The 9671-nt window shown below is 52.6% G+C and overlaps 1 pseudogene; it reads right to left on the bottom strand.

The window, feature by feature from the left end:
- Positions 1–1349: 1349 nt before the first annotated feature.
- On the bottom strand, positions 1350–2698 carry LOC123082496 (3-ketoacyl-CoA synthase 6-like; annotated as a pseudogene).
- Between the last annotated feature and the right edge of the window lie 6973 nt (positions 2699–9671).

Below are 9671 nucleotides of genomic sequence, written 5' to 3'. Positions count from 1 at the left end.
AGCAATTCTATGCCGTCGGCATAGTTATGCCGGCGGCCGCCGTTATCCCCCGTCGGCGTAGTTTTGACGCCGTCAAACGGTCGCCGCTAATTGGGTAGGTCGGCCCTTTCTATGCCGACGACCTCTTCTATGCCGACGGTCCCCATAGGCGTACCGCGAGCTGTCCCGACGGCCGTAATATGCCGACGGCCCCCGTCGGCATAGATACACATATGCCGACGGCTATTCTACGCCTACGGCCTGCCCTTGGCCGTCGGCATATGTCCATTTATGCCGACGGGCGCCGTCGGCATAGATGAGGCCGTCGGCAACTAGATAATTTCTGGTAGTGAGACATGGGGGAGGTGCTTCGAGGCTGGTGCGTCGTCGTCCATGAAAACTTTTTCTAAAATAAGAAGACGTCCGAGGGGAGGAAGAAGTGAATCGTGCTGCTGCTGATTGTTTAATTGTACGATGCTGGTACGACCGGCCCAAATTTGGGCTGGCGCGCCGGCGCCCATCACTAGCCTTTATATATTTTGCACCATACTGAACCATGGTGGTCAAAATGTTAATCGATGTATGGAGAAAAAATTGAGTCATGAGAAGAGCAGAACGTGAGTCATTTGAGGCTTAAAAAAAACATTTTTCAGGCCATGAATTATACTACTACTTCCTTGTAAAAAAAAGAATGTTTAGATCATTGAAATAGTGAGCTAAATGCTCTTATAATTCTTTACGGCAGGAGTATGTTCCAAGGATGAATACAGGAGCCACCCAACCAGCGGCACATCGCATCAGAGGAGACTAGCAACGGAACACGGCTGCAAGCTGCGCACTTGGCACAAGGGCGTACCTTGGGTCCTGCAGCCCGACAGGGGTGAGGCCGTCGTTGATATCTTAGTTTTTAACTTTATCGTGTCGTTTTCTTTTCATCTTATGTAGTATTTTTGTGTGGAAAACCTACTATGGTTGCAAAATGCACAAATACTCAGTTTTCTCTTTGGTGTGTAGAAATTACATGTAAATTGAATGAATTACTAGGAAAACTGAAGGTCTAGTGAAATTCGGAGTTGATGCAAATATGTCCCCGTATGACTGATACTTAGAGTTTGGACTTAAGTTTGTACATGATTTTGTTATTTTTGTATAGCTCGCATATAAATGTATGTCAACATGAAGCTTTGCGGACATGATTTAACTAAACAATGACACTTATTATGAAATGGAGGGAATAGTGTATATATCTATATGATGTATGTGTGTATTTTTCTTCAGAATTTTTTACAACCTATTTATTTTTTAAATTAAGGGCTCCATGAAGGTCGAGCTCCATTATCAATCTCTGCTCTTATAGCCCCTTATTACACATGCACTCATAGCCAGCAGTTAATGCTTGAGAACATCAGGAACATCCACCGGATATCTGTGGATGGACGTTGCCCACGGCCCATGGACGTTGCGCGCAGGCTCGATGCACTCCCACGCCGCACTGTTGCACTTGAATCCAGATCCGAAGCCGATCATCCACACGCGGTCGCCCTTGCGCATGCGGCCCTTGGCCTCGATGTAGGCCAGCTCGTACCAAAGCGAGCTACTCGACTTGTTTCCAAACCGGTGCAGCGTCATGCGTGATGCCTCCACCTGCTCGTCGGAAAGGCTAAGGCTCTTCTGCAGATCGTCAATGACCGCGCGGCCACCGGCGTGGATGCAGAAGTGCTCAAACGCCCTGCGGAAGTCGGGGATGTACGGCTTCACTCTCTTGCCGATCACCTTCCGTGCGATGAAGGAGAAGACGAACATAAGCTGCTCCCTGGCCGGCAGGACGAGTGGCCCAATTGCGGTGATGTTGGCCTTGAGCGAGTTGCCGGCGATGTTCATCAGGTCCTTGTTGAGGTTGATCCCCCGGTGGCCCTCTCCGTCCTCCTCCTGAAACACACACTGGTACGAACTGTCCTCAGCGCCGGTGAGCGTGCGCACGACGTGCTTCAGGCGGAACCGGGCCTTTGCCGACGATGTCGACAGCAGCGCGGCCGCCCCGCCTATGCGGAAGAGGCAGTTGGGCAGGAGCATTGCGCGCTCGGCCCCGAGGTAGTAGTTTGGCGTGATTGTCTCCGTCGAGACGACCAGTGCGTGCGCGCCCTGGGGAGCGACCTGGAGGAGTTCCCTCGCGAGCCCCACGGAGATCATCCCCGCGCTGCATCCCATGCCGGCGAGGTGCATGCCACGGATGTCGCTCCGCAGCTTGTACTTGTTTATGATCATGTCGACCAACGAGGGCGTGGGACAGAACAAGCTGCAGTTGACGATGAGTATGTCGATGGCGTCGGGGGCGATGCCGGTCTTGGCGAGCAGGTCGTCGATGGCTGAGAAAGCCACAAGCTCGAACTCTGCGCGGGCGGCGTCAACGCTGCAATATTTGTGCGTCCCAACGTAGTGGTGCGCCGGGGCCAGACAGGTCTGCTCACCGATCCCCGAGCGCTCCATCAACCGCGTCATGAACCGGATGCTGCGCTCGTTGAGCTGGGGATGTTGGTTGGCGTGCTCGAGAAATGTGGCGAAGGGGACGCGGCAGTTAAACGGGGTACACCGCGCGCGGACGCAGCATGAGGTAGACCATGGCCGCTGCGGCCGGGAAGAAACAGGCCAAAAACAAGTGCACTGGGTTGAGCTCAGAGAGTTGGCTGGCCAGCTCCTCCATCGCGATAAGGGCGGCAGCGGCGACGGGCAGCGGCGACGGGCACGGTGACCATAGGGATGGAATTGTCCACGGCGCGCTGGTACTGATGATGGTCTGACCGTATGAGGGGCTGGGAACTTAAAGCCAAAACTTCGGCCATATCATCACCATCTATCTGCCGAGCATTTACTACAGTTTACACGTGTCTGGTAGGCAGCCGGGCAGCTATAAAATTCTTGGTGATATCAGTTAGTTAGGTCAAAGTTGGATAGTGCGTAGACTAGCTACAATGGAGAGTAACATACACTAGTAACATACACATATCCCTAAACTATATTACTATCTTCATAGTGGGTAGTAACTTAACTGTGGTAACATGCAAAGATTCATTTATTAGGTTATAGACTCATATTGCATTGGGACATGTGATGTTACGGTAACTAGCTAAGTTACTACAACTACCTCTCTCCTCATTAACTCATTGCCACATAAGCAAATTTGCTGAGTTGGACTCGATGTTACTGCTGAATTTACTCCCACTGTGGCTATGTATATTATTCCTAGAGCAGCTCCAACAGCCGCACTTCGCGCCGCGCGCTAAAAACTAGTTTGCCACGCGTCATTCGTCTGGTTTTGCGCGGCCGCCAGCGCTGGCTCCAACAGCCGCACTAAAATGCAGCGGGCGCGCCAATCCAGCAGCGCGCAAAAAATGCAGCGCGCGCGACTCGCCGGGGCATTGCATATATGGCATTTTGGACACAAAATGAATTTGAAACATTCAAAATGCAATGAACATGACATATAAAATCTCACACAAACAAGTTGATGAATAAAAGTTCATGCCCACAAGTTCAAAATCATGCCCACAAGTTCATCCAACCAAGTTCAAAATGCAAACCAAGTTCAAGACACAAATGAAAGACACATCAATCCTCGTCCTCGTCTTCGTCCTCATCTTCGGAAGACGATTCTTCCGCCTTCGAAGATGAATCTTCCTCCCTCTTCTCATCGCACACCGCATCATGTGAAGCTCCGACGGTGTTGGCAAGATCTTAAACGGCATCTTCATGGGAATGTGTGTGAGGAGGCACATCGAAAAACCTTCCGCCCATGGCGGCCGGAGGTGCACCCATCCCTCCATTGAGAGAGGCCGCGCACGAGGCTGATGGTCGGAGGAGCTCCGGCGGAGGCGAGGCCAACGCCACCCGCGCTAGGATTTGCGGCGGCGGCGACAGCGATGGAGGGGTCGCGGCTATAGGATGTGGTGAGAGGAGTGCCGGCGCGTGCGTCCATGGGTGCAGTTCGCCGGCGCCGGCACGCGCGGGGCGTAGGAGTGAAGAGGAGAGAGTGCGGTGTCGTGGTTCTAAGTCTGACAGTAATATAGGGGGGTAAGTATGGAGAGGCAAGATCTTAGCTATGGAGAAGTTGTAAGCACACGAGGTTTACGAGTTCAGGCCCTTCTCGGAGGAAGTAATAGCCCTACGTCTCGGAGCCCGGAGGCGGTCGACTGGATTATGCGCCTAAGGTTTACAGGGGTGCGAACCCCTTACACTGAGGAGGGGGGTGGCTTATATAGAGTTTGCCGGACCCCTCCGGCCCTCAGTTATGCAGGGTTTTAAATACATTAAGGTCGGGCGTTACTGGTAACGTCCTTAATAAAGTGCTATGATGATCATAAAAGCTACTTAATAACCGACCGTTAGCGTGCGGAGTGCCTTTAGGTCTCCTAGCCGTCGAGTGGTTTGGTCTTGGTCGAGTGATCGCTTCTTGGTCGAGTGTCTTCGAGTCTGTCGAGTGGAACACTTCCAAGTCGATTGAAAGGTGATTTCTTCTAGAGATGTCCTTGGTAGGGCAGTTTGGACAGGTCCATGAGCCTACCCTAGGTACATAGCTTCATCATTAGCCCCCGAATGGATCGAGGTTTGAGTGGGGAAGGAGTTGAGAATTTTCCCGACTCATTTTTCATGCCATGAGCATATCTGGTTTCGGATCAATGATCCTGAATGATGACAGCAACTTCCTTTTCAGTCGCCTTGATCCATTCTTAGCATTTTATCGAGTGAGTTTCTTTACTTGAAAGGCTCCGAGTGACGGTGCGGAGGAGATCTTCGGTCTGACAAGTTGTTCTGCTGCCCGCAGATTTCGCGGGATCCGAATTTTGGGAAGCGCGCGGGATGGGGGAGGCCGCAGTAATCGGATGGGATAGAGCGGAACCGCCTCGATCCCCGCACCACCTTTTTCGCCACGTATCGCGCGCGCGATTGTTACGGGATTTGACAGGGCCGCCCGGGCCTACCAGTTAGCCACTCGGAAGGGGCCTCATATAAGGCGTCGGACCGGGGTCTCTTCGAACAGTGCGTCCCCATTATCTCTTCCCGCCTTCACGCTCCCTCGCCGCGCTCGCTCTCGCCCCAGTGCCACCGCTCCGTACGTGTTTCGCCGGTGGCGATGGGGAAGGAGAAGACGACAACTCTAGAGCGGGCAAAGAAGGCGACGGCGAGGTCGAAGGGGAAGGCGACCAGTCGGGGCGGATCCTCCTCGCGAACCGGCCTGCCGAAGGGCCGGATCCAGGACGACTGGATCCGCTCAACGATCACCCAAGAAGACCTCGACGACCTAGCCGAAGGAGGGCTGATCCCCTATGAATCGGCGCGGCTTCCGGGGAAGGAATCCGAGCCGCAACCTCGGGAGGGTGAGCGCGTTCTCCTTGCCACCCACGTTGACCATGGATTTTCCTTGCCTCCTCACCCTTTGTTTCGGGGATTTCTGAACTTCTTTGGGGCACAACTCCACCACTTCACTCCCAACACAATCGTTTATCTCGCCGCTTTCGTTTCTTTGTGTGAGAATTTCCTGGGTTGTCGGCCTCACTGGGGCCTTTTCAAGCACATTTTCACTTGTCGCTCCCAGACGGTGAAGAAGGCCAATCCGAGTGACGAGAGAACTCAAGTGATTCAGATGTGTGGGGGTCTTGGTGTTCATATGAGAGGGAAAAGTTCCTTTCCGGCCATGATTCTTCCCGACTCAGTTCGCGGATGGCAGTCGACCTGGTTTTACTACAAAGACCAGTCCACGCCAGGGCAGTCGACTGGCCTACCTCCTTTCACCATGGACCGAGTGAGGAAACCTTCCCCTTTGAAGGTGCTCCCGGAGGAGAAGGCGTAGGTGAGGGTGCTGGTAGAGCGAGTGGTCCAGCTTATCCGTGACGGAGTCACCGGTATGGATCTCTTGGAGGTCTTCCTTCAGCGGCTCATCCAGCCTCTTCAAGCCCGAGACCATCCAATGTGGATGTATTCGGGTCTTGAAGACTCCACTCGGATTCACCCGGAGGAGGTCGATGACGACACACTGGAGAAGTGGCTGTCGGGCATGACCGGAAACAAGGACAACCCCAGGGGAGCCAGGAGAGTTCCTCCACTCGACCAGTCTCATGTACCAGAGAAGGTCCGATTCTGAGTTTTTGTTTGTAATCTGAATTCACTTGCGCAGCTGCCTATACTGAGTTGACTGACTTTGTTCTGCCTGCATTCTTTCAGGCCATTATTGAAATGTATTCAATGCCCAACGGAGAGCAAGAGCAGGACCTGGAACGAGAAGCGAGCGGCGGCGACAGTGGCGAATGGGATTCTGACGGTGGAGGGGACGAAGAAAGCGACGATCCAAGTGACGAAGAAGAAGTCGAGTCGCCTCCTCGCAGGGACAGGCGGTCCAAACTTGACCAAGAACGACCGAGCGCCCGTGAAAAGGCGATTGCTCAAGCTGGTCAGTCTTCAAAGCATCCTCGGACCTCTTCGCCAACTCCGACTGAAAAAGCGTCAAAGCATCCCCAAGTCGCAGAGCCGAAGCTTCGGAAGGCGTTGCCGAAGATTAAGATTGACATCCCCATCGCTTCCGCGTGAGTGTCTCCCTTCATATTTACTCGACGACCCGTGATGTTTGTTTTTCCTGTTTTAACCGGACGAACTTTGGAACTGTCAGCGCTGCTACTTCCGGGACCTCAGCTTACAGGGACGATGATGACATGATGAAGGATGCGGTCACTTCTAATCTGGGTATGATTTCTGCCATACTGTCTTTATTTTGGTCGATTCAACTGCAATGTGTACCATTGGGTGATGTGATTTTGTCGATTGAACTTTGAACAACCCCTAACATTATTGACCTCCCTGATGATGATGATGATGATGAAGAGCCCGAGAGGCCTTTGACGAGGAAAAATAGGCAAGCTCCTGCGAGCGAGGTGCCACAATCGACGCCAAGGGCGGAGCCAGTCTTTCAGGATGCTGGCGATGCCAATCGGGGTTCTGTCACCTTCGCCGTGCCATTGTCGAGTGCCTTGCCTTCCTCGTCGACTGCTCAGGCCCCTGTCGATCCGCCTTCAGTTTTTGCGACCCATCATGTCCCAGAGGACGAGGTGAATGCTGCCAGGGAAGCCATACGCCAGGTGGGCATTATGATGGAGAAGATGAAGATGGTGCGGGATGCCAGCCAAGCCGCCTACGATGCCAGCTCGGCTCTCCAGAGCAACGTTTAGGTTTGTTGGTCACCGCTTGTTCTGTTAGGATATGCTATCTGAAGACTCTTTCCGAAAATCTTTACATCTGTACACCCACTCGGTGCGTCGATTGAATTTTTGAACTAGTGGGGGCACGCTGAGTGCACCCACTGGCTATAGTCCCCGAGACTACGGTGGACTGCTGGCAGTCGACTGTAATCTTTGCATTTTGTCGAGTGTAAACCGAACTGGTAGTTTGTCTCTTCCACTCGATCTGGTCGAGTGGGAACAGAACCGGTGGAGGCACGCCAAGTGCACCCACTGGGTGTAGTCCCCGAGACCGCGGTCAACTGCTGGCAGTCGACTATGGTCTAAGTTCTACTTTCTCTTCCCCATTTTTTTACTCCCTATACTCGACTTCGACGGGCCGGTCGAGTGTGATCAGAACCGGTGGGGGCACGCAAAGTGCACCCACTGGGTGTAGTCCCCGAGACTGGTGGACTGTGGGCAGTCGACCGTAGTCTTAGTACTTATTGTCTTTGTCGTTTTTCGCTGTAAAATAACTTCTCCCCTTTGATTTCAGAAATCTTGTGATCTTGGAGCTCGCTTTGCTGACTTGGAGAAACAGCAGATTCAACTGAACCTTGACTTGGAGCTGGCCAAGACAGAGCTGCAAAAGGTCAAGGACGGCGCCACTGGTAAGACGAGTTTGTCGACTGGTCTGTCTTAGGCTTGAGTACCCTTCTGCTATTTCTGAATCAATCATCATTTCTTTGCAGAAAAACTGAGAGAAGCTCTGGCGAAGAAGGATCAGGATTTGGTTGCTGCTGGAAAGGAGGCTGACGACATGACCGCTCTGGCTGAACAGAAACTGGCTTCGGTCGGCCAGTTGGAAGAAGAGAATACCAAGCTGAAATCTGCTTTGAACGAAGCCAACAAGGAGTGCTTGCGCTGGAAGAAGGAGAACCTCAACCTATGCAAGAAGATGGAAGGCATCGCCCGCAGGAGGGACGATCTGGAGAGCTATCTGAGGAGCCTTGCCAAGAAGTTGTTCATCAAGCTTGAAGGTGCACATTTTGTTCCGACTGATTTTTTTTGTGTCGACTCAGCGTATGAAAATTGACTTATCCTTGGATTGTGAATGCAGAGTTTTGCCAGGACTTCGAGGAGGAGACTGGGCGGATCGAACCAGGTTTGGATCCAATCAATTCTCCCGTGAAATATGAAACTGCCATGAATCTGCTCCGACTGGAATCCCGCATCGACGGTGTCGTGGACTACTTGGCTCGACTGAAGGTCGCCATGTCACGGATCGACCCGGCACTTTGGCCAGAGGCCACGCTCCAAAATGATCTTGAGTCCCTGATGACTCGACTTAACGAAATCCCTAACCAGGTGCAGGAGTGGAAGAAGTCTTCTGCCCGGTGTGGCACTGATGTGGCTCTGTCTTTGGTTCGCGTCCATTGCAAGGAGGTGCGACAAGATAAGCTGGCGACAATCAAGGTCGCCAACACCCAGAAGCATGACTTCCGATCTTTTATGGAGACTTTCATCGCTGCAGCCACTCGGATCGCCAACGGCATCGACTTAGATGAGTTCGTCGAGCCTGCTAGTCCTCCTCCCGCGGAGTGAACAAACTTTTATGCCTCGCCTTAAATTTGCCTCAGAATGCCGAGTGGTTTTTGTAATTGTTAAACTCTTTCGGGCTGAATGCCTGAGCACTTCGATCTGTGGTCCGGAACCTTTAGGATTTATTTGGACTTGGTTTATCGTCGAATATCTTCATGAATCCCCTGCCGAGTGAACTCGTTCTTCATTCGAGACAACTTTTGTATTTGTAGCGCAGCTTCGAAGGAGAAGGAAGCAGTCGACCTGCGCCTCGTTGCCCTTGCGAGTCGGCGATGGAGTGCGCATTGTATTTGTGGCGAAGCTCCTCAAGAGAAGGTGGCAGTAGTCATGCACCTTGTTACTGCAGAGTTGGATGGAGCGCACATTGTATTTGTGGCGAAGCTCCCCAGGAGAAGGTGGCAGTCGACCTGCACCTCGTCGTCCTTGAGGATTGAGATGTGTTTCGTACTTAGGCGAGTACTGGACTGCAGCTAAGCCCCCCGAGTGGGAGGTTTTCTCTCCACTTAGTAGGATTTTTTCAAACTTAGGCGAGCGCCGGACTGCGGCTAAGTCTCCGAGTGAGAAAACTTAGGCGAATACTGGACTGCAGCTAAGCCCCCCGAGTGGGAGGATTGCTCTCCACTCGGCAGGATTTTTTCAAACTTAGGCGAGTGCCGGACAGCAGCTAAGTCTCCGAGTGAGAAAACTTAGGCGAGTACTGGACTGTAGCTAAGCCCCCGAGTGGGAGGATTGCTCTCCACTCGGTAGGATTTTTTCAAACTTCGGTGAGTGACGGACTGCAGCTAAGTCTTCGAGTGAGAAAACTTAGGCGAGTACTGGACTGCAGCTAAGCCCCCGAGTGGGAGGATTGCTCTGCACTCGGTAGGATTTTTTCAAACTTCGGCAAGT

This window comes from Triticum aestivum, chromosome 4A, assembly GCF_018294505.1.
Source record: "Triticum aestivum cultivar Chinese Spring chromosome 4A, IWGSC CS RefSeq v2.1, whole genome shotgun sequence".
In the NCBI taxonomy this organism is placed as follows: domain Eukaryota; kingdom Viridiplantae; phylum Streptophyta; class Magnoliopsida; order Poales; family Poaceae; genus Triticum; species Triticum aestivum.
Note: the sequence above shows the minus strand (reverse complement) of the source record. Positions and strands in the feature narration are given on the sequence as shown.